Source organism: Scyliorhinus torazame, chromosome 31, assembly GCF_047496885.1.
Source record: "Scyliorhinus torazame isolate Kashiwa2021f chromosome 31, sScyTor2.1, whole genome shotgun sequence".
NCBI lineage: Eukaryota > Metazoa > Chordata > Chondrichthyes > Carcharhiniformes > Scyliorhinidae > Scyliorhinus > Scyliorhinus torazame.
In genome coordinates, this window is record NC_092737.1 from 26431201 (window position 1) to 26456005 (window position 24805).

Sequence of the window (24805 nt, forward strand, 5' to 3'; positions counted from 1 at the left end):
ACCCTGGTATTTCACATTTGACCCTGTTTACGTCACTGACAATGTGCCATGGCTCTGCCAATCGAAACCGGCCTTTTACATCTCGCCGGGGTGGATTGGATACGATTGGCTCCACCGGCTCCTCACCCCGATTTTACCCTTTATCTTCATTTTGCTCTTCAACGCCCTGACCGTCTGACACATTGTGGCAGCCAATCGAGTTCGCAAGAGCTTGTTCTCCAACCAAGGCGGGGTAGGGGGTGGGGGGGGGGGGGGGGGGGGCTCAGGTCGATCCAGAAACAGAGAGCCGGAGGAAGTCAATGATTTTACTGTTTGCTGTATCCGGCAGCTTTATTGTTCTCTGGATGCCCTATGTGGTCAATTTCCTGTACTACCGAATTACAAACACTCACTACTACACAGGTGGCACCGATCCCGGCGATATTCTGCAGCAGATGGCTTATATGTTTCACCTTTCCAGTTCCTGTACTAATACATTTATCTACGTGGTAACTCAGAGCAAATTCAGGGAGCAATTGAAAAAGATAGCGATAACCCCGTTTACACGGGCTCCTCAATTGTTTAAATAAATACCAGGAAAGTCCTGTGTGAACTCATGTCCTTGTCAATTTCGTCAATCCCGCCGGCAATCCGGTGGTGTTATGGAGCAGAATCTGTAAGCGAGGAACATTCCGCGGATACATGATCTGTTCTTGGGCCACGTGTTGACTGATTGTCCTGCGCAAACTCCCCTGAAATAATAGCAATAGACCATCAGAAAGAGGAACAGGAGCAGACCTTTCAGCCCTCCGAGCCTGATTCCCCATTGAATAAGATCATTTGACTTGGAAAGGCATGGCGGAACAGTGGTTAGCACTGCTGCCTCACAGCGCCAAGGACCCAGTGTTCAATTGCGGCCTTGGTGACTGTGTGGAGTTTGCACATTCTCCCCGTTTCTTCGTAGGTTTCCTCCCATTGTCCAAAGATGTGCAGGTGAGGTGGATTGGCACAGTGGTTAGCACAATTCCAGGGTCACAGACGGTGACCCAATCCGGGAATCGAACCCGTGACCCTGAAGTTGCGCTAACCAATGTGCTACCGTGCCACCCGCAATCGAAGTGACTCTTTATTTTGTCCTGAATTATCCTTCATAAAAACATTTCAGGTCAGACCAGTTCCGGCCGCATTGAATTTGGCCCAGCCCAAAGTTATTATTTTTACTGCGCACTGCTCATTGGTAGTGCATCTAAACATTATGGTTGGATAATTTCTCTGGCTTTCTCACTTAATGGGTCGTCTTCACTGCCCTGGAGTTGCGAATCGTGGCTTTTGAGTTGATACCATTATCAGGCAAGGCAAACAAGTGTTGGTGCAGCAGCTCAGGAGCTGGGGCATGAAGTCAATTTAAGGTACAAATGTGGGAGACGAACTGAATATCCCAGGTAATCCAATCGTCTCAATATAGAACAAGACATAAACAGCACCCACAGCAGCATGAGGTTCCCCGATATTAGAAACAACAACATCATGGATTTCCGTTGCTTTCTCATTTCTGGATCACTTGTACTCTCCCCACTGCTCCGACATTGGAGTCTCCTCAGGGGGCTGCTGGCCACTAAAATGTTTCTGACCATCAATACATATAACAATAGAACCAAAACAAGTGGAAGAAATGGTGTTACAAAGTAATACATAAATTCAACGCGAGCCAAGGTCAGTGAATGAGAAGCACTGGGCACCACTATGCAAAATGAAGGTGTGTTTGAAAGCCAATATTTACCTGTATATAGAAAATACCAGAAAGTGTGCTTCAAACAACTCAGTGCAGTCAGCATTGCGATGCAGGCACTGCCATAGCCCACCAGGTAGCGAGTCACACATTTGGAGAGGCCACACTTTCCCTAAGACACGATAGCAATCGTCAGCATATTAACTGTGTCAAGGGAAATGTAATGCAATTATCCAGCAGACGACAGTTAATTATCTTGGTGCATTTCTAATGAAATAACAAGTTTTAGAAATATAGATAGGGTGATTCCAGAATGAGTTTTTCCAGCCCGGTAAGTGATTCTTCAGGAGATTATTATCTTAAGGTCTGGCCTTCTTTTTACTTCTGGTTGGCTTTAACTAATTTATAATTCACTCAATTCGGCCAAACTGCCTATCCATCAATTTAAGAGATATATGTATTTAAATATATTGGTGCCAATTTCCTATTCCAACGCTTGCCAATTTAATTAGAAAAACACAGTTTTCGTTAAGACATTATCAGCCCTAGACTGGCTGTTACTATAGAAACGGGACTACTCGGACTGGACAGCTGCCCAGTTTGTACCATACAATGGGGCCTTTTAGCTAGTTGACGTCACTGACCTTGCAGCCTCAAACAACTTGCAAAATGTGAAGCCGAAGAAAGAAATTAAAGAGTATTGTCTGGATTAACCCTTGGTGGATTCCCAGCAATTGTTGCATTAAAGTAATGCTTAATATGATTATAGTTAATTATTCTTAATGAGTTCTCAATTAAACATCTATCATCTTCCCTTCCTCTCATGGTCATAGCTGACTAGAAAAGTCAATTTCTATCAGAGCAGAATGAATTGAAGCGGAGACTTAAATTAATTAATTAAATAATCTTTTTCGTCAAAAGTAGGCTTACATTAACACTGCAATGAAGTTACTATGAAAATCCCCGAGTCGCCACACTCCGGCGCCTGTTCGGGTACACAGAGAGAAAATCCAGAATGTCCAATTCACCGAACAAGCACGATGTTTAAGACTTGTGGGCGGAAACCGGAGCACCCGGAGGAAACCCACGCAGACACGGGGGAGAACGTGCAGACTCCGCACAGACAGTGACCTAAGCCGGGAATCGAACCTGGCACCCTGGCACTGAGAAGCAATAGGGCTAACCACTGTGCTGCCGCAAAATGGTGAAATGAGTTGGGCCCCTTCTGCACTGTACGATTCTGTGAGTTGAAGATGAAACGGAAATTAATGGAACAGGCTGGCAGTAGAAGTCTAGAAATGCCAATGGCGAGTGGGCCAGCATCAGGAGGAATTGGGCAGGGCTTGTATCTTCGTCATTAAAGCTTAGGTTCCCCAGAGAGAGACAAAGGGAGACTAATTGGATAAAAATAACTTTTGCAAATAAATGATTCCCCTAATATCGTTTTGAATTATTATTCAGTTCTATTATTCAAGATGTATTAAACAATCATATTATTCAAAATATATGCACTAATAACTATCTGCATACCAATTGCGAATAGTTTACTTCAACCTGTTAAATATAATGCCAAAGATTATCAAAAAAAATAAAGCCTTCTTATAAGGTTTCCTAGATCGCTAAAGCGTTTTCTCTTCTGAAATATGTTATTGAGGGGAAAGCAAGTTGTGAATTCCAGATATCATGATCAGCCCCATGCAAATGATAGTCTTGTTTAGAGATTCCTCACTTTAACCAGCTTTGTATTGTGGATGCTAATTTGGAATTATACGAGGGCTCCAGTGCTGAGCCCGAGAAAAACCCTTAAAAGATACTATTTTGCTTGTTCTCACCGATGCAAAAACCATACCCGAGTTCCCAATAGGTCCTGAAATGGAAATATCACCGAACTAGCAGCAGAGCAAGCTACAATTGTTCATACAAAAGACGAACATTAACGTGGAGCTTTCTGAAATATCAGATGGCTCGGTTGCATGAGGGAGGGCGATTGGATTTCAAATCACAATTGAAAAGAAAAACACTTGTTTAATTGCTGAATAATTCTGTTGAACACAAATACATTCCCGTACCAGCCTCCCCGAACAGGCGCCGGAATGTGGCGACGAGGGGCTTTTCACAGTAACTTCATTGAAGCCAACTCGTGACAATGAGCGATTTTCATTCACTTTTCGTTTAATTTCACATGGAACACTTGCAAGTCCTTCACGGAAGTGGCGACCTTAAGGCAGAGTGTGGGCGATATAATGCGAATAAATTGATCAGAGATAAAAATCAGTAGGTTGTAACCGAGATTTGAAAGAGAAAATATATTCAGGAATAGCCAGCTTAATATTGTTGATATATTCAGGGAGACCCAGCTTGGTATTGTGAAAGGGAAATGTTGTTTGACAAGTGGTGAGAGGATGTAACATTCTGGGTATTTACAATGGGTGCTCAGCAGATTCAATGTATTTGGAGTTGCTGAGGAATTCGATAAGGTATCACATAAAAGATTGGCATTCAAAGTACCAACATATGTTAGCTTTGACCAAGCGTCACCTGGACTCGAAGCGTTAGCTCTTTTTTCTCACCTTATACATGCTGCCAGACATGCTGAGATTTTCCAGCATTTCCACTTTTGGTACCAACATATGTTATTGGGGCTAAAATATTAGCATGGACAGAGGACTGATTAGCTAACAAAAGCTGAGGACCACGATGTACGGGTCGTTTTCAGGTTGGCAAACGATAGCTGGTGTGGCACCAGGGCCACTGACATCAGTGTTGGAGCCTCCACTACTTATGATTGATACTAATAACTCAGATGAATGGATAGCCGGCAATGTAGTCGCATTTGCTGACCATACAGACGTTAGCAGGGAAGCAAATTGTGAGGTTGATACAAACCATTTGCAAAGGCACTTGGGAAGGTTAAATGAGTGGGTAAAAAAGAGCAGTTGGAGGATAATGCGGTGAAATAGGTAGCACGGTAGCACAGTGGTTAGCACAATTGCGTCACAGCTCCAGGTTCCCAGGTTCGATTCCCGGCTTGGGTCACTGGCTGTGCGGAGTCCGCACGTTCTCCCCCGTGTGTGCGTGGGTTTCCTCCGGGTGCTCCGGTTTCCTCCCACAGTCCAAAGATGTGCAGGTTAGGTGGATTGGCCATGCTAAATTCCCCTTACTGTCCAGAATTGCCCTTAGGGTTGGGTAGGGTTACTGAGTTGTGGGGATTGGGTGGAGGTGTGGGTTTGGGTAGGGTGCTCTTTCCAAGAGCTGGTGCAGAGTCGATGGGCCGAATGGCCTGCTTCTGCACTGTAGATTGTATGAATCTATGAAATGTGAACTTGTCCACCTCGCCTGGAATAATAGAAAAAGCAGAATTAATAATATACTCATTTTTGCAGGATGCGCGTTGCAGAGGGACGTTCCTTTGTATGAAACACAAATAGGTCAGTTTTCACGCACAGCAAGTGATTCAGAAGGCAAAGTGAAGGTTGACCTTTATAATCTGCAGGAGGGATGGAGTATAAAAGCATGGACGCTGTGCAGGACATTGGTGAGACAGCTCTAAGAAAGCTCCTGCGTACATGCCCAAAATTGTATCGAGTTTTGGTCACCTTACTTAAGGAGGCATATAAGTGCACCACAGGCAGTTCCAAGAAGATTTAGTAGGTTGACTTAGAGGATTAAAGTGTTGACTTTTAATGAAATATTTAGCAGGTTGGGCTTATACCCATTGCAAAGACTATGAAGGGATCTAATTGAAACATCAATGATGTTGAGGGGACTTGACAGGTTAGATATCTCACCCCCAGTTTTATCCCTGCTATTCTGAACCTTTCCCAACTCTACAGTGTGTGTCTGTCTTGTGTGTGTCCAGGTGGAAGATACGGTGGGGTTTGGGGAATAGTTAACTGAGTAGACCATAACATGTTTATCTTTTCTTTTGTTAGGATAAATAGTTTTTTTTTATGTTTACTTACAAATCTGGTGCCTGTAAGTCACTGGAGCAGTCGAAGGTCAAAGATCTCAGAAAACCATATAAACTACTGGTTAATTCGCTTATTTGATGACTTTGGGGTCTGTGGGGCCGGAATTCACCGTGGGTGAAGAAATTTCTCCTCACCTCAGTGCTTTGTCTGGGTGAAGATATTTATCCTCACCTCAGTCCTATGTCCAGTCTTTGGACACTCAGAGACAATATTTTGGAACCTGGCCAATCCACCTAACCTGCACTTCCATGGACCAGTGAATAAATGACTGTGAAATAATTATGTCAGGTAAAGATGGAAGGAAATGGTTCACAGAACAATTTAATATGCTGGTGAAAGGAACCAACGACATCACAGCGGACCTACGTCTGACATATAGGGAGCAACGAAATGTTTGTTCAATTTATGGTTGGACATTGTGACTCATCTGATCGATTAACAACAGCAAAGACAATTTGAGAAAGAAAATTGCAACCAACTAATTGAATGCATACATTACAACATGAAACTTTGAATTATCTGGTTTGATAACTGCAACGGATTTTAGGGAATAAATGGCAGCAACAGGCAATACATGAAAAATGTGTTGCAGAAATAATCCGGGAAAAGTGTAATTTACAAGGAACATCAAAGGCAGCCAGGACCAGAAGACCAGAAGACCATAAGACATAGGAGCGGAAGTAAGGCCATTCGGCCCATCGAGTCCACTCCGCCATTCAATCATGGCTGATTTCAACTCCATTTAACCACTCTCTCTCCATAGCCCTTAATTCCTCGAGAAATCAAGAATTTATCAACTTCTGTCTTAAAGACACTCAACGTCCCGGCCTCCACCGCCCTCTGTGGCAATGAATTCCACAGACCCACCACTCTCTGGCTGAAGAAATTTCTCCTCATCTCTGTTCTAAAGTGACTCCCTTTTATTCTAAGGCTGTGCCCCAGGTCCTAGTCTCCCCTGCTAATGGAAACAACTTCCCTACATCCACCCTATCTAAGCCATTCATTATCTTGTAAGTTTCTATTAGATCTCCCCTCAACCTCCTAAACTCCAATGAATATAATCCCAGGATCCTCAGACGTTCATCGTTTGTTAGGCCTACCATTCCTGGGATCATCCATGTGAATCTCCGCTGGACCCGCTCCAGTGCCAGTATGTCCTTCCTGAGGTGTGGGGCCCAAAATTGCTCACAGTATTCTAAATGGGGCCTAACTAATGCTTTATAAAGCTTCAGAAGTACATCCCTGCTTTTATATTCCAAGCCTCTTGAGATGAATGACAACATTACATTTGCTTTCTTAATTACGGACACAACCTGCAAGTTTACCTTTAGAGAATCCTGGACTAGGACTCCCAAGTCCCTTTACACTTCAGCATTATGCATTTTGTCACCGTTTAGAAAATAGTCCATGCCTCTATCCTTTTTTCCAAAGTGCAAGACCTCGCACTTGCCCACGTTGAATTTCATCAGCCATTTCTTGGACCACTCTCCTAAACTTTCTAAATCTTTCTGCAGCCTCCCCACCTCCTCCATACTACCTGCCCCTCCACCTATCTTTGTATCATCGGCAAACTTAGTCAGAATGCCCCCAGTCCTGTCATCTAGATCGTTAATATTTTAAGAGAACAGCTGTGCCCCAAAACTGAAGCCTGCGGGACACCACTCGTCACCGGTTGCCATTCCGAAAAAGAACCTTTTATCCCAACTCTCTGCCTTCTGCCTGACAGCCAATCGTCAATCCATGTTAGTACCTTGCCTCGAATACCATGGGCCCTTATTTTACTCGGCAGTGTCCCGTGAGGCACCTTATCAAAGGCCTTTTGGAAGTCAAGATAGGTAACATTCATTGGCTCTCCTTGGTCTATTTGTTATCTCTTCAAAGAACTCTAACAGGTTTGTCAGGCACGACCACCCCTTACTAAATCCATGCTGACTTGTCCTAATCTGACCCTGCACTTCCAATAATTTAGAAATCTCATCCTTAACAATGGATTCTAGAATCTTGCCAACAACCGAGGTTAGGCTAATTGGCCTATAATTTTCCATCGTTTTCCTTGTTCCCTTCTTGAACAGGGGGGCTGCAACAGCGATTTTCCAATCCTGTGGGACTTTCCCGGACTCCAGTGACTTTTGAAATATCATAACTAACGCCTCCACTATTTCTTCAGCTATCTCCTTTAGAACTCTAGGATGGAGTCCATCTGGGCCCAAAGATTTATCAATTTTTTAGACCTCTTAGTTTCTCTAGCACTTTCTCCTTTGTGATGGCTACCATATTCAACTCTGCCCCCAGAGTCTCCGGAATTGGTGGGCTATTACTCATGTCTTCTACTGTGAAGACTGACGCAAAGTACTTATTTAGTTCCTCAGCTATTTCCTTGTCTCCCATCACAAAATTACCAGCGTCATTTTGGAGCGGCCCAATGTCAACTTTTGCCTCCCGTTTGTTTTTAATGTATTTAAAGAAACTTTTACTATCATTCCTAATGTTACTGGCTAGCCTACCTTCATATTTGATCCTCTCTTTCCTTATTTCTCACTTTGTTATCCTCTGTTTGTTTTTGTAGCCTTCCCAATCTTCTGACTTCCCACTTCTCTTTGCCACATTATAGGCTTTCTCTTTTGCTTTGATGCATTCCCTAACTTCCTTTGTCAGCCATGGCTGCCTAATCCCCTCTCTGGACAATGACTAGAGGACAGGATAGGATAGAACATTCTCTGTATAGGAGAAAACCAAAATTTGTCTGGAGCAGAGCCAAATAGGACCACACTGAGCGTTCACTCTGTGTGGAACAGGATGGTCTTATTAACACCAGCATTTTGCGGCGATCCTCGATCCACTTTCAATGAGAAGCAATGATGTGGTGATGCCAGCGTTGGACTGGGGTGAGCACAGTAAGAAGTCTTACAACACCAGGTTAAAGTCCAACAGGTTTGTTTCGATATCACTAGCTTTCGGAGCGCTGCTCCTTCCTCAGGTGTTGTAAGACTTCTTACAATGAGAAGCAAGGAACCCACTAGCAATGCCGGATGTATCCTCCCAGACATAATATTGGAAACCCTCTCGTGAGTCGATATTCAGCACGCCAAAGCGTGTAGTGAGGCAGTGGGGAAGGGAACACTGACAAAGGAGAGTACTTGCAGGCACGGAGATGGGTTGAAGTGTGTATACTTCAACGCAAGAAGCATCAGGAATAAGGTGGGTGAACTTAAGGCATGGGTCGGTACTTGGGACTACGATGTGGTGGCCATCACGGAAACTTGGATAGAAGAGGGGCAGAAATGGTTGTTGGAGGTCCCTGGTTATAGATGTTTCAATAAAATTAGGGAGGGTGGTAAAAGAAGTGGGGGTGGCATTATTAATTAGAGATAGTATAACAGCTGCAGAAAGGCAGTTCGAGGAGTATCAGCCTACTGAGGTAGTATGGGTTGAAGTCAGAAATAGGAAAGGAGCAGTCACCTTGTTAGGAGTTTTCTATAGGCCCCCCAATAGTAGCAGAGATGTGGAGGAACAGACTGGGAAACTGATTTTGGAAAGGTGCAGAAGTCACAGGGTAGTAGTCATGGGTGACTTCAACTTCCCAAATATTGAGTGGAAACTCTTTAGATCAAATAGTTTGGGTGGGGTGGTTTTTGTGCAGTGTGTCCAGGCAGGAAGCTTTTCTAACACAGTATGTAGATTGTCCGACTAGAGGGGAGGCCATATTGGATTTGGTGCTTGGTAATGAACCAGGGCAAGTGATAGATTTGTTCGTGGGGGAGCATTTTGGAGATAGTGACCACAATTCTGTGACTTTCACTTTAGTAATGGAGAGGGATAGGTGCGTGCAACAGGGCAAGGTTTACAATTGGGGGAAGGGTAAATACGATGTTGTCAGACAAGAATTGAAGTGCATAAGTTGGGAACATAGGCTGTCAGGGAAGGACACAACTGAAATGTGGAACTTGTTCAAGGAACAGGTACCTCGTGTCCTTGATATGTATGTTCCTGTCTGGCAGGGAAGAGATGGTCGAGTGAGGGAACCAAGGTTGAGACGAGAGGTTGAATGTCTTGTTAAGAGGACGAATGAGACTTATGTAAGGCTGAGGGAACAAGGTTCAGACAGGGTGCTGGAGGGATACAAGATAGCCAGGAGGGAACTGAAGAAAGGGATTAGGAGAGCTAAGAGAGGGCATGAAAAATCCTTCGAGGGTACGATCAAGGAAAACCCCAAGGCCTTTTACACATATGTGAGAAATATGAGAATGACTAGAGCGAGAGTAGGTCCGATCAAGGACAGTCGCGGGAGATTGCGTATGGAGTCTGAAGTGATAGGAGAGGTATTGAACGAGTACGTTTCTTCAGTATTTACAAATGAGAGGGGCCATATTGTTGGAGAGGACGGTGTGAAACAGACTGGTACGCTCGAGGAAATACTTGTTAGGAAGGAAGATGTGTTGGGCATTTTGAAAAACTTGAGGAAAGACAAGTCCCCCGGGCCTGACGGGATATATCCAAGGATATGGGAAGCAAGAGATGAAATTCCAGAGCCGTTGGCAATGATCTTTTCGTCCTCACTGTCAACAGGGGTGGTACCAGGGGATTGGGATAACCCTGGGAATTACAGGCCAGTTAGTCTTACTTCGGTGGTAGGCAAAGTAATGTAAAGGGTACTGAGGGATAGGTTTTCTGAGCATCTGGAAAGACACTGCTTGATTAGGGATAATCAGCACGGATTTGTGAGGGGTAGGTCTTGCTTTACAAGTCTTATTGAAGTCTTGGAGGAGGTGACCAAGCATGTGGATGAAGGTAAAGCAGTGGATGTAGTGTACATGGATTTTAGTAAGTCATTTGATAAGTACCCCATGGTAGGCTTCTGCAGAAAGTACGGAGGCATGGGATAGTGGGAAATCTGGACAGTTGGATAACAAACTGGCTAACCGATAGAAGTCAGAGAGTGGTGATGGGTGGCAAATGTTCAGCCTGGATCCCAGTTACCAGTGGTGTACCGCAGGGATCAGTTCTGGGTCCTCTGCTGTTTGTGATTTTCATTAATGACTTGGATGAGGGAGTTGAAGGGTGGGTCAGTAAATTTGCAGACGATACGAAGATTGGTGGAGTTGTGGATAGTAAGGAGGGCTGTTGTCGGCTGCAAAGAGACATAGATAGGATGCAGAGCTGGGCTGAGAAGTGGCAGATGGAGTTTAACCCTGAAAAGTGTGAGGTTGTCCATTTTGGATGGACAAATATTAATGCGGAATACAGGGTTAACGGTAGGGCTCTTGGCAATGTGGAGGAGCAGAGAGATCTTGGGTTCTATGTTCATCCATCTTTGAAAGTTGCTACTCAAGTGGATAGAGCTGTGAAGAAGGCCTCCGGTGTGCTAGAGTTCATTAACAGAGGGATTGAATTTAAGAGCCGTGAGGTGATGATGCAGCTGTACAAAACCTTGGTAAGGCCACATTTGGAGTACTGTGTACAGTTCTGGTCGCCTCATTTTAGGAAGGATGTGGAAGCTTTGGAAAAGGTGCAAAGGGGATTTACCAGGATGTTGCCTGGAATGGAGAGTAGGTCTTGCGAGAAAAGGTTGAGGGTGCTAGGCCTTTTCTCATTAGAACGGAGAAGGATGAGGGGCGGCTTGATAGAGGTTTATAAGATGATCAGGGGAATAGATAGAGTAGACAGTCAGAGACTTTTTCCCCGGGGAGGAACAAACCATTACAAGGGGACATAAATTTAAGGTGAATGGTGGAAGATATAGGAGGGATATCAGAGGTATGTTCTTTACCCAGAGAGTAGTGGGGGCATGGAATGCACTGCCTGTGGAAGTAATTGAGTCGGAAACATTGGGGACCTTCAAGCCACTATTGGATAAGTACATTGATTACGGTAGAATGAGATAGTGTAGGTTAATTTGTTCTGAAGTGCAGCACGATATCATTGTGGACAGCACAATTGCTTAACAGTTCCAGGGTCCCAGGTTCGATTCCAGCTTGGGTCACTGTCTGTGCGGAGTCTGCACATGCTCCCCGTGTGTGCATGGGTTTCCTCCGGGTGCTCCGGTTTCCTCCCACAGTCCAAAGATGTGCAGGTTAGGTGGATTGGGCATGATAAAGTGCCCTTCGTGTCCAGAATTGCCCTTAGTGTTGGGTGGGGTTACTGGGTTATGGGGATAGGGTGGAGATGTTGACCTTGGGTAGGGTGCTCTTTCCAAGAGCCGGTGCAGAGTCGATGGGCCGAATGGCCATTCTTCTGCACCGTAAATTCTATGATAATCTATGATTAATCAAGGACAAAGGTTCGGCACAACATCGTGTGCCTCCCCCCATGGCCAATCAGCTGGGTGTGTGCATCCTCCCCATGACGGTCAAGTGGGTGGGTGCCTCCCCCCATGGCCGATCGGCTGGGTGTGTGCCTCTCCCCATGCCGACCACGTGGGTGTGTGCCTCCCCCCATGGCCGATCAGTTGGGTGTGTGCCTCACACTGAAACACAGTCTGTGCAGCAGAATGTGCCACAGAGACACAGACAGACTCAGCCCCACACTCACTGCTCAGCAGCTGCTGTTCCCCCTCTCTCACTCCAGGCCGCTAGAGGCCGCTGCTGCTCCTCGCCGTGTCACCTCCTGTCCGCTCCCGACACGGGCCTCTGCTCTTTGGCGGGAACATCCGGGATCTGCCGGGGGGGGGGGCGGGGCAAGATGGCCGCCATTTTGCAGTGACGTGCAAAATATATCGCAAATGAACAAAAATGAGAATCGGCACTTCAGAACCGAGAGGGAAGCGAGAGTCTGACGGGAGAGGAGGTGAGTCATAATACTTTTTAAAATGGAGCGGTTCAGATAGAGCTGTCCGCCTCTCTCCCAGACGGTAGTGCGCACGGCACCTACTCACTGACGTCATCTCCCCGGCAACGCAAGATGGCCGCCGCCGCGCAGGGTGTGCTCGGACAGATCTCTGTGGCGCAGGCGCAGTGGCGGCTCCTGCTGCTCATTGTCCCCATTCATAGAATCCCCACACAAAGAACAATGCAGAAGGCGGCCATTCAGCCCATCGAGTCTACACCAACTCTTGGAGAGAGCACCCAAGCCCACACTTCCACCCATAACCCAGCAACTCTACCTAATCTTTTCGGACACTAAAGGAAATTTAGCATGGCAAATCCACCTAACCTGCACATCTTTGGACTGTGGGAGGAAACCGGAGCAGCCGGAGAAAACTCACGCAGACGCGGGGAGAGAGTGCAGACTCCGCACAGACAGTGACCCAAGCCGGGAATCAAACCGGGGTCCCTGGAGCTGCGAAGCAACTGTGCTAACCACTGTGCTTCGGTGCTGCCCCTATCAGGAATGCTGTAATTCCAGTCACATTGGAAGTTGAGGCACTGCCACCCCCCTCCCCCAAACCCCCCCCCCCCCCACAGCCCCCTCCCCCCACCCCGCTCTTCAATGTTCAGCACCATTTGCAACTCCTCAGATAATGAAGCAGTCCATGTCCAAATGCAGCAAGACCTGGACAATATCCAGGCTTGGGCTGCCAAGTGGCAAGTTACATTCATGCCACACAAGTGCCAGGCAATGACCATCTCCTCTAATAGAGGATCTAACCCTCGCCCCTTGACATTCAATGGCATTACCATCGCTGAATCCCCTACAATCAACATCCTGGGGGTTATCATTGATCAGAAAGTTAACTGGACCCAGCCACATTAATACTGTGGCTACCAGGGCAGGTCAGAGGCTGGGAATCCTACGGCGTGTAACTCACCTCCTGACCCCCCCCCCCCCAAAGCCTGTCCACTATTTACAAGGCACAAGCCAGCAGTGTAATGGAATACTCTCCATTTGCCTAGATGAGTGCATCTCCAACAACACTGAAGAATCTCGACACCACTCAGGCCAAAGCAGCTCGCTCGATTGCTCCTCCTTCCACAAACATTCACTCCACCCACCACCGATGAACAGCGGCAGCCATGTGTTTCCCAGACTGATTCCATGGGTGGCGGAACTGTCTTATGAGGAGAGATTGATGAGGTTCGGATTGTTCTCGCTGGAGTTCAGAAGAATGAGGGGGGATCTCATAGAAACTTATAAAATTTTAACGGGACTAGATAGTGTAGATGCAGGGAGAATGTACCCCATGGTGGGTGTGTCCAGAACCAGGAGTGAGTCTGAGGATTCAGGATAAACCATTTCGGACAGAGATGAGGAGACATTCCTTCACACAAAGAGTGGTGAGCCTGTGGAATTAATTACCACAGGAAGTAGTTGATGCTAAAACTTTGAATATATTCAAGAGGCGGCTGGATATAGGACTTGGGGAGAATGGGATCAAAGGCTATGGGGAGAAAGCAGGATTAGGCTATTGAGTTGGATGATCAGCCACGATCGTGATGAATGGCGGAGCAGGCTTGAAGGGCCAAAAGGCCTCCTCCTGCTCCTATCTTATACTGCATCTGCAAGACTGCATCTCCTTCGCTGTCACTGGGGCAAAATCATGGAACTCCCTCCCTAACAGCACAGTGGATGTATCTACACCTCAGCGACTGCAGCGGTTGAAAAAGGCGACTCATCACCCCCTTCTGAAGGGCAACTATGGATGGGCAATAAATGCTGGGCCTAACCAGCGATGCCCACATCCCGTCAATGAATTTTAAAAATCTTATTTTGCGGGTCTATCTTTGTATTCTTGCTTTCTGTTATCTTTAATAAACACACGTTCCCTGTCACTGTGTCCTTCTTCATCTATTCATAAATTCTTCAGTTAGTTTTGCTATCATTTATTTTCAATATTAGCCCAGAATTTAACCTATTCTTGCATTGTTTCTAACCCATTGTTATTCTTCCAACTTTCACATTCGCTGAATTCGCAGCCTTACTGTATTTCGGTAAGAATCTGTCTTCTTCCGTGACCACTCACTGACACGTGTGATTGGCTACCCTAGAAACCCCACGTTATTGGTCATGGGTTCTGTGGGTCCTTGTATGGCCGATTAGCCCGATCCTAGATCTTGGCACTTGGCAGGTGGTTCCAGGAGATGGGATTGGTCATTGGATGCTGGATTGCTTGTATGCCTTTCTCTATTGTTTTAGAATTAGAATGGCCAATCCACCTGACCCCACTTCTTTGGACTGTGGGAGGAAACCGGAGCACCCGGACGAAACCCAGCCAGACACGTGGAGAACGTACAAACCACACACAGATATTTGCCGAGATTGGACTCAAATCCAGGTCCCTGGCACTGTGAGGATTATCATGGGAGTGTCCCTTTAAGAAATGCTTTGTCTTATCACGTGGCTTCAGTGATGTCATAGTGTTGGTGGAGCTGGGCTGTGGCTCTGAGTTTTTTCTTTCATTTTCACATTTGGCTGCTGGATTCAGACAGAGAAGTATTGTCCCGTCTCTCTCTCTCTCTGCATTCTAAAAGCTGATTTCAGATTACTTCATAACTTGAAAAGAAATAATTGTTTTCTGGAAGAAAGTAAAACTTGCTCTTTTGGAAAGGATACAAGAGCATTTAAACCAGGGTTTGAGTGCTGTGTGCTGGGCCACACCTTTGAAAAGGGGTTTCTGGTTTATGGGATCTTGTTATTGAATTGGAACAGTTAAAGGGGGGCATTTATTAAGGGTTATATATAGAGTACTGTAGTTGTGTGGGGTATTTATGTTTCTAGTGGATAAAAATGCCGACTATGTGTTAATAAAAATGTTAACTCAATTCGTAGAATAACCTTTGTTTTGAATAAAAGTACTTAAGGCCTCTGTTGAATAACACCTGTGTTCATCGTAACCAAAATTAATAAACTATTGTAGGTCAGGTGAACTCCATGATATAATTTTGAGTTTTCAAAACCTTGGCCCATAACAGCCTGCAGTTCTAACCACTGTGCCATCATGCCATTCTACTTGAGGGCCACCACACTCTCAGGAGGGACGAGGTTGAGAAGGCCTTCATGAATAACCTTAGCCGGTAGGTAAATTGAACCAGCGCTAATTGCCTCACTCAGCACCATGAACGAGCTGCCCCGAGTGTCAACTCGGCTGAACCGGTACCCAAAGTGAGGGTAAAGTGGCCATACTCCCAGAAGACCATAAGCTGCTTTCCCCTTTGAGGGGGAGGGCTGACTGGCGGTCATTGAACCTGAGGGTCACCACACCTCAGGCTAGACTTTGCTCTGCCTCCTGAACCAGCCAAGTGAGCTCAAGCAGCCCCCAAACCAGCCGCCAAACCAGCCCCCAAACCGACCCCCTCTGACACAACACTTTTATTTATGACAAATTCCAGAACTTGTGCAGCAAAGCCTCTGCTTTATATTCCATGGATTATTTAAAGAAATGCATGGGTCTAAGGCATCTGGCCCAAAATATTGACCTCTGAATTTGAATTGTTGATTTAAAACATTTGTCTGTTGATTTTAAATAAACGTATTCGTTACTCTTGTCACCAGTCAGCTTCAAGCTTACCTGTTCTATTACCATCATTATTTATTTGTGCACTGAACCTCTGTCGTTACCACTGGTTGTGGGCGGTCTCCCCCTGAATGCAACAAAACAAAATCTTTACAGAACAATGCTGCATAATATGTCAGACAATTTGCCAAATGGGCAGTTAGTTGGCAAATATTAAACTCTCAGCAAGTGGCTTCAGTTTGGAGCGGAGCACAGCCACGAGTACAGTTTAATTGTGCCAGTTAGTCTGTTCAGCTGCTGTACTGTGTAAGTTAATGGAACAAACAGGAGAGTGAACGGAAGAAAAATGTGAAATGGGGTTTGCTAATCCGAGAAATAAATCTTCCCTTATAGAAATGCTAATTTTGATGCTTGTTTGAAAAACAAACAAAGAAACACATCCTTCACTTGTCGCTGGGTGAAGATGCTGGAAGTCCCTCTCTAACAGCACTGCGGGTGTGCCTACACAACATAGAGAGCAGCGGTCAAGAATGCAGCTCACCACCACTTTCCCAAGGGCAATTAGGGATGGGCAATAAATGCTGGCTGAGCCAGCAATGCCCCAATCCCGGAAATGTTTTTCTTTTAAAATCAGTTGACATTAACTACCCTTTCTCGATTAATCCTCACTTCTCAACTCTCCTCGTTTTAGTTCCTCCTCGATTTCCTGTGTTAGGTGTCACATTTTTCAGATTCTTCCCTTTTACTTATCAGTTCAGTGTTTCCGATATGATTTAAGAATGGAAACCATTTCGATGTTACAGAAATGTATTTACATTGTATGCATAATTATCTGATATTTGAGTAAGATGAATGGCCAAGCTCACTGTCTCGAAGACTTTGACCCTAATGCTATAAAGGATTGTTGTCGCAATATATGAGTTACGAATGAAATGACTCCATGCCTTTGATTACAGCAAACCCTGTAAGGAATGCGCGCGTTTACCTCCAGAGCACCTCCCTTTCACAAGGGGAGCTCCAGACATCAGTTGCAACAACAACACCAGTTATTGAACAAGTCATCGAACTACACGATCCAGCCTACATAATTCGTCTTTACTGAACTGACGGTTCACTCTGAGAACTCGTCAAATGGTGCGGTAACACTGAAAACACAATCATTTACCCGCATGCTAGTTCGATAGTTGCGCCAATGGTTGTCACTGAGTTGATGAGATTATTGGATAGGTATTGGGAGAATCTGTAGATTAAACAATTCGGACTGAAAAGGTGGAGGTGGGGGAAACGGGCATGTTTAAACTTAAGAAGTGATTTTGGTAACTGCAGCCCTGAATATTGAAGGCATGTTTTCCTTTCTGAATATTGAAGGGATGCTTCCTGACATGCAATATACTCGCAGTTAAGCTGTACTTAAGGGGAGATAATGTGTGAGATATGCATTGCCAAAAAATTGGCTCAGCATGGGCTAAACGTATGAATGCAAAGATATTAAGGCAAATGCTGGTCGTTCGGGTTAAGAAGCATTAAAAACGTAACGATGTAGTGAAGAGACAGAACCAGCAGCTCAGAATGCAGTATCAAGAGTTGGTAGGAAAACAAAATTCACCTTATGGTATGTTTTGTTTCTTTTCTGACCAATCAAGTCTCTCCTTACATGTTATTTTTAAAAGACAGCTTTAGACATCCTCATTATCAGTGTAGGCTTGGCCTTCTTGCAATTTCTACCCTGGGAATTCGATTGTTTTGCAGTGAAAGTTGTTGACTTCACTTATTTGTTCATTGACTGTAAGTAAGCCCAGTCAGCAAGGGACAAGACCTTGTGACCTGATAGTAACGCTGTACTATAAGTAAGAGGCATTCTCCGGAAGTATTGTTCAGATACTTGCTGCCAGAATCAAAAACAATCATCAACTCATTGATTCTCATCGAAGGAGAAATAATGGGCCTTGGTTTCTTTGTCAAACTTAAGATTCTACGGGCACTTCAAGATGCACAGGTTACTTACTACCCTGTGTTGGCTGCAGTCGGTGTTCCAGGTGAGTTACGACCTGGTGCGAGTGTGATACAGTTTGAAATGAAATGGCATTCGTCAGACTCAACTCAATTATTAGTACGGTGGCTCTGTGGTTAGCATTGCTGCCTCACAACACCAGGGGACCCGGGTTCGATTCCAACCTTGTGTGACTGTTTATGTGGAGCCTGCACTTTCTCTCGTGTCTGCGTGGGTTTCCTCCGGGTGCTTGGTCCTCTCACAGATTAGGTTGATTGGCCATGCGAAATTGCCTCTTAGTATCCAAAGTTATGGAGGTTAGGTGGTTTAACAATAATAGGGTGGTGGAGTGGCCCAAGGTAGGGTGCCCTTTCAGAGGGTCAGTGCAGATTCTATGGGCCGAATAGCCTCGTTATGAACTGAAGGGGTTCTATGTCATTAATTCTCATGTTTTGTTCAATTTCGCTAAATCTAAAGCTCCATATTAACCCCTAATCATATTGCATCGACTGAGCTCGAGTGTTCGATAAGAAATCGTTTTGCGACCCAACATTTTATTTCTAATACTTGATGTGTATGTATCTGTGAATATCCCGTTGCCCCTAAGATTTAAGTAGCTGGGTGTCTTCATTGATCGACCACGAACAATCGAGAAGTGATGGATTAGGTGTTGCGTGAGTTTGAATATCCAGAATGAACCGGGATTTAATTTTTAACAATTTGGATCAGGAAGAGAGAAGTTGAAGAATCAGTTTAGAAGCATGGTTTGGGAAAAATTGATGCCTGTTTTAGTATTCACGTACTCTGCACATACGTATATACAGTATATACATAGTATACACGGAGCAAGTGAGCACAGTCAATGAATGAGCAAAGACAGTGGGTTTGGTTATCTGTAACCATTCAGAAAGTATAATCTACTCCCTTATTCCCATTAATCGCCGTTCCGTTTTATTGTCTCCCATGTCAGAACAATAAGATCGCCTTACTCAATGTAAATCTATATTGAAGAGTCATAAGACATAGGAGCAGAATTAGGCCACTCAGCCCATCGAGTCTGGTCCGCCATTCAATCATGGCTGATATGTTTCTCATCCCCATTCTCCTGCCTTCTCCCCATAACTCCTGATCCCTTTATTAATCAAGAACCTATCAATCTCTGTCTTAAAGACACTCAGTGATTTGGCCTCCACAGCCTTCTGCGGCAAAGAGTTCCACAGATTCACCACCTCCAGGCTGAAGAAATTCCTCCTCATCTCTATTTTAAAGGAGTCATGAAGAACTTTTAAGACAACCTCAGCCTTTATCTGAAAAAGGTTTGTAATACAAAGGGCTTTGAAATTAGACAACAGTGCAGAGTTCAATTTGAGTAATGCATTCAGATTTAGCAACTGCACAACAGAAGGTTCATATTGACCTTGCTGAAGCTGCAGTGCAGATTCCACCCGAGGACACCGGGACTAAATGTTGCAAATTCATGAACCAATTGGATAGATGCAAGTTGCATTCTTAGAACATTAAAACACCGATGGGTGATCTGTTTGTGGTACGAACATTGATTCAATGATTTGTTTGGGAAGACAGAGGAGCACTCTCCTGCGATGCGAGAGTCATGCAAAAATGTAGACGCTTAAATTTAGAACTAATCCACCTCACGGTAAGAGTATTAGAAATAAAGTAATGGAGTTACAGAAAAGTGGTACACAAGAAGTCCCAGAGAGCCAGCACTATTGAAGAATAATCTATTAGTCCCATTTCAACGCTCATTCCTCAGATTTCTCAAATGTTTATCTGCAAGACAACCCTTTTTGAGGTTAAAATTGAATAAGTATTCGTATCCTAAAGGGCAGTATAATCTAAATTCCAGCAATGAGCTAAATTTCTTTGCTGACCGTCTGCTTCTATTGACAATTATCTTAGAAATGTACTCTCTGGTTGTCCTGCTCCAGGCACAACAACATCAGCTTCCACAGTTTATCTACTCCAGAATGGTTCGAGTATTTCTTTATGAACCCTCTCCTAAGCCTTCCCATCCTTTCCAAATCCTGACGTTAAGAACTGGTCAGTGTCTCCTGCTGATTAGTTGAACTTTGAAATATAAATCATGTTTCGAGAACTTGAGCAGAACTGCATGCTTTTTGAATAGAAACATATAAAATAGGAGCAGGAGGGGGCAGGAGGAGGCCATTCGGCTTATCAAGTCTGCACTGACCCACTTGAGCCCCCACCTCCACCCTATCCCCGTAACCCATCCTAGCCTTTTTTTTAAAATAAATTTAGAGTACCCAATTATTTTTTCCAATTAAGGGGCAATTTAGCGTGGCCAATCCACCTATCCTGCACATCTTTTTGGGTTGTGGGGGTGAAACCCATGCAGATCACGGGGAGAATGTGCAAACCCCACACGGAGAGTGACCCAGGGCCGGGATTCGAACCCGGGTCCTCTGCGCCGTAGGCAACAATGCTAACCATTGTGCCACCGTGCTGCCCTATCCTAACCTTTTTTTGGTCACTAGGGGCAATTTGTCATGGCCAATCCACCTAACCTGCACGTCTTTGGACTGTGGGTGGGAACGGGCGCACCCGGAGGAAACCCACGCAGACATGGAGCGAACGTACAGACTCCGCACAGACAGTGACCCAGCGGGGAATGGAATCTGGGACCCTGGCGCTGTGAAGCCACAGTGCTAATCACTTGTGCTGCCCTTTTATCTTGCCCCGCTATCCTTTGATCCCCTTAGCCCTCAGTGCTATATGGAACAGGCCATGTTTTGGCCTCAACTACTTCCTGTGGTAATGAATTCCACAGGCCCACCACTCTCATTTGTCTATATTTATAAAGCTTAGGATTTCAATTTTTTCAACCATCTTGTTCGGTGCTGCCAACTTCAAAGTTGTGAACAAGTACTCCTCTTGTCCATTTGCTCTGCTGTTCCGTTTGGAGTTGCCCCAGATAATTTACTTTTTCATTTCATTATTACTACCAAAGTGCTTCAGTTCACAAATCTCTGGGCTGAACCCCGCATTTTACAGACCCGGGAGTCTGAGGATTCAGGGTAACCCATTTCGGACAGAGATGAGGAGACATTTCTTCACTCAAAGAGTGGTGAGCCTGTGGAATTCACTACCACAGGAAGTAGTTGATGTTCAAACATTGAATATATTCCAGAGGCGGCTGGATATAGCACTTGGGGAGAATGGGATCAAAGGCTATGGGGAGAAAGCAGGATTAGGCTATTGAGTTGGATGATCAGCGATGATGGTGATGAATGGCGGAGCAGGCTCGAAGGGCCAAAAGGCCTCCTCCTGCTCATATCTTCTATGTATCCATGTATGTATCTACTTTATGTTTGCCAAATCCACTCTCCACCCTATGCCCATTAGAAGTGTTTACTACACTTCTAATGCCCATGTCATCTGTAACTTATGGAATTGCGTACTGCGCCCCAAATCCAGGTCATGAATGTATGTAAGAGAAACAGTTGTCCTGAATGAAATGCTGGGACATACGTCACCACAGTCCAAGAAAAAAGCACCATGCCACAGTTCTGTTATTCATCCCTTATCCAATTTTGTTACTATTCTGCTTTTTCCAATTTTAACATATGGCTTTTAATATTGTTACCCAGTCTATCCCGTTGCACTTCATCATTTTCTTTTAAAATCCATGACCAAACTTTAATTTGATGTGGTTGGATCAATTGTTTGCTGATCTATTTCTGATTACTCTGATTACATAGCGTATCTATGGGCCACCCTATCACCGGTAAAATATTTAGATTTACTCAGTTGATGCAATGCTCATCAGCATGTTGCATACAGGGGCTACACGGTGGCACAGTGGTTAACACTGCTGCCTCGCTGCGCCAGGGACCGAGGTTCGATTCTGACCTCGGGTGATCGCCTGTGTGGAGTTTGCACGTTCTCCCCGTGTCTGCGAGGGTTGCCTCCGGGTGCTCCGGTTCCGTCCACAGTCCACCATGTGCAGTTTAGGTGGATTGGCTATACTAAATTGCCCCTATGTTACAGGCTAGGGTGGGGATTGGGTCGGGTCGGGCTGCTCTTTCAAAGGATCGGTGCAGACTCGATGGGCCAAATGCCCTCCTTCTGCACTGTAGGGATTCCATGAAAATGTGCGTTCATCCCGAGGAACATTCAGGTTCATAGTTTACAGACTACCCCACTGTTTCAGTGGCAATACATCCGACATTTGGTATTCCAGGAATGTCTGTTGAATAATTATGTCATTTACTCTTGCAGTTAATGTGTTGACAATCGCAATCCTTTCTCGTGGAAAGTGTGGTCTCTCCAAATGTGTCACTCGCTACCTGGTAGCCATGGCAGCGACAGATCTACTGGTCATTATTTTCGATCTGATACTGAGGCAAATTCCTATTATCTTTCGTGAACAATTTAGGTTTGTGCGCTCGCTTCCCTTATGTAACATCCACGCTGTTCTGCTTTATGCTGTCACAGACTGTTCGGTGTGGTTTACTGTCGCTTTCACATTTGATCGCTTTATCGCTATTTCTACTCCAAAGTTAAGAGCTAAATATTGCACGGAGAAAACAGCCATTATTGTCCTCGGAACAGTGACTACAGTGAGCTGTTTGAAGAATATCTCCTGGTATTTTCTGTATACAAGTCGATATTGGCTTTCTAACAGCCCATGGTTTTGTCTTGTATTAATTAGCGAAAGCCGCTCATTGGGCTGGGCCGTCTTTGAATTCCTGCATTACATTTTAACGCCATTTCTACCATTTCTATTGATTCTACTGTTCAATGCCCTGACGGTCAGGAGCATTTTAGTGGCCAGCAGGGCCCGCAAGAGACTCCAGTGTCGCAGCAATGGAGAGAGCCCAGCTGACCCAGAGATGGCCAACAGAAGGAAATCCATGATTGTACTATTTATTATATCGGGGAATTTCATGGTGTTATGGGTCGTGTTCATGGTATGTTCCATATTGAGACGCTTGGATTATTTGGGTTTTCCAGTTTCTCTTCCCACGTTTGTATCTGAAATAGGCTTCATGCTCCAGCTCCTGAGTTGCTGCACGAACACTTTTATCTATGCAGTTACTCAGAACAAATTCAGAGATGAGGTGAAGAATGGAGTGAAATATCCATTTGAAAAGGTGATTGTGTTAATTCGATGAGATGACCTCAGGCATTCTCATATTAATTTGCAGGTAGATGTGCTGACACGATCTACGAAAGGGAAATATTGGGGTATGAAGAGAGCATAAGGTTAGGTATGTGGCTCACATATAACAGAATCAACGTCACTAATAAGCACTGACATAGTACAAATGGTAGTCAAAGGGAGAGAGTGGAGATAAGACAAGAAAAAACGGCATCTTGTTCTTGAAGCAGGGGCCCTCACTGAATTATTCGTTGGGTACCTTGCACCTATTTGCACGGTAGAAGAAGAAGTTGCCACAACAGGAACAGAACGGACTGCAACAATATTGGTTAGGTTAATATTAGGTCTTTTCAAGGTTGCCAGTTCTCAAGTAGGGATAGTTAGCTATTCTGGTTCGAGTGCAGTTTAGGTTAATGACTAAAGTTCGGGAGCGTCTGCCACACATCTTTGATTCCGGTATGTTTCCAATGTAATGGAATACATTCTGTATGCCCTTACAACAGAATTCAGTGGTCGACTGTACCTGACAACTAGGGATCAATCCGACTACCTTCACAATTAGGTCAACGTTTGTGAACAGAAATCTATTAAGACATCGATAGAATAAAACGAAAATCATTGGAATATGTAACGCATGGGCTAATAAATGAGTGTCACCCCTGCTTTGGCAAAAGAAACTCACATTTGATCAACTTGAACAAACGTTTTGGTTCAATTAAAATATCGGTGGGACAGAGTCGTCGGGCTTGACGTTGGCTTCCAAAAGAAGTTTGACAAATCTCAACATTATATATTTCTTATTCAAATTGAAGTTCATAAATATACAATGGCAACATGAATGAAAATTTACGGACGACTTTAAAACAGAGAAAGGTGTTTGACGCATTCAGAGATAATGTTTATATATATATATATATATATATATATATCTGTACGATCCCAGTTGGTGTTATAACTGGAGGGGAAGATTCCAGAATGGAGCCCTGCCTCAAAAAGCTGTAACTTGATTTATTTTTAAAACGCAGACAGAGTCACAGGACTGCTAATTAGCTTCAACACCATGAAAAACAAACATTTATTAAATATGAAAAAATTGGATTATGATACACTATGCCTTTACTCCTCTTTCTCTTAACAATTACACAGAGTTTTTAGGATTACACACTTGGTGAAGTATATCTTAGTATACAATCGTCTAATATCACAAAGTCCATTTTAAAGCCACAAAGGTTACTGTGGATAAATAGACACTCCGCTCTGAATTCAAGTTATCGTCTCCTCAGAATCAATCCAGATGATTGTCTTTTGAAAGTTTCTAGACTGCACTACTAAAACACACTTTCAGATCTTCTGTCATAATAATGCTTTCCCTTGGCGGTTTGCATTTTCAAATCCAGTCCAAGTTTTCTAAATGACACCTTCACACAAAGCTCCACTTTTAACAGTAAATTCAGTCCAGGATTTAGACCACCGATCAAGCAATGTACGCTGAACTGTTGAACGGTGGGTGGGGGGGGGGGGGGGCGGTGGGAGGGTGTAACATTGTCTGTCTCTTTGTGCAGGGTGAGGGTCGGGCTTCTTGGCAGTGGGTACTGGTCTTAATGCA

At 44.6% G+C, this 24805-nt stretch overlaps 2 long non-coding RNA genes across 3 annotated transcripts in view; one reads left to right on the plus strand and one right to left on the minus strand.

Moving 5' to 3' along the window:
- Positions 1-309: 309 nt before the first annotated feature.
- The window catches only part of LOC140404535 (uncharacterized), a 28559-nt gene continuing 4063 nt past the window's right edge, over positions 310-24805 (minus strand). For both annotated transcript variants that reach the window (XR_011938532.1, XR_011938531.1), the window contains 3 exons: positions 16121-16193; positions 1760-1880; positions 310-731 (listed from right to left, as the gene is read on the minus strand). This is a non-coding gene — a long non-coding RNA (uncharacterized lncRNA). The remainder of the gene's footprint in view (positions 732-1759; positions 1881-16120; positions 16194-24805) is intronic.
- LOC140404534 (uncharacterized) lies at positions 12347-14384 on the plus strand. The gene is made up of 2 exons (XR_011938530.1): positions 12347-12462; positions 13509-14384. It is a non-coding gene; the product is annotated as an uncharacterized lncRNA (long non-coding RNA).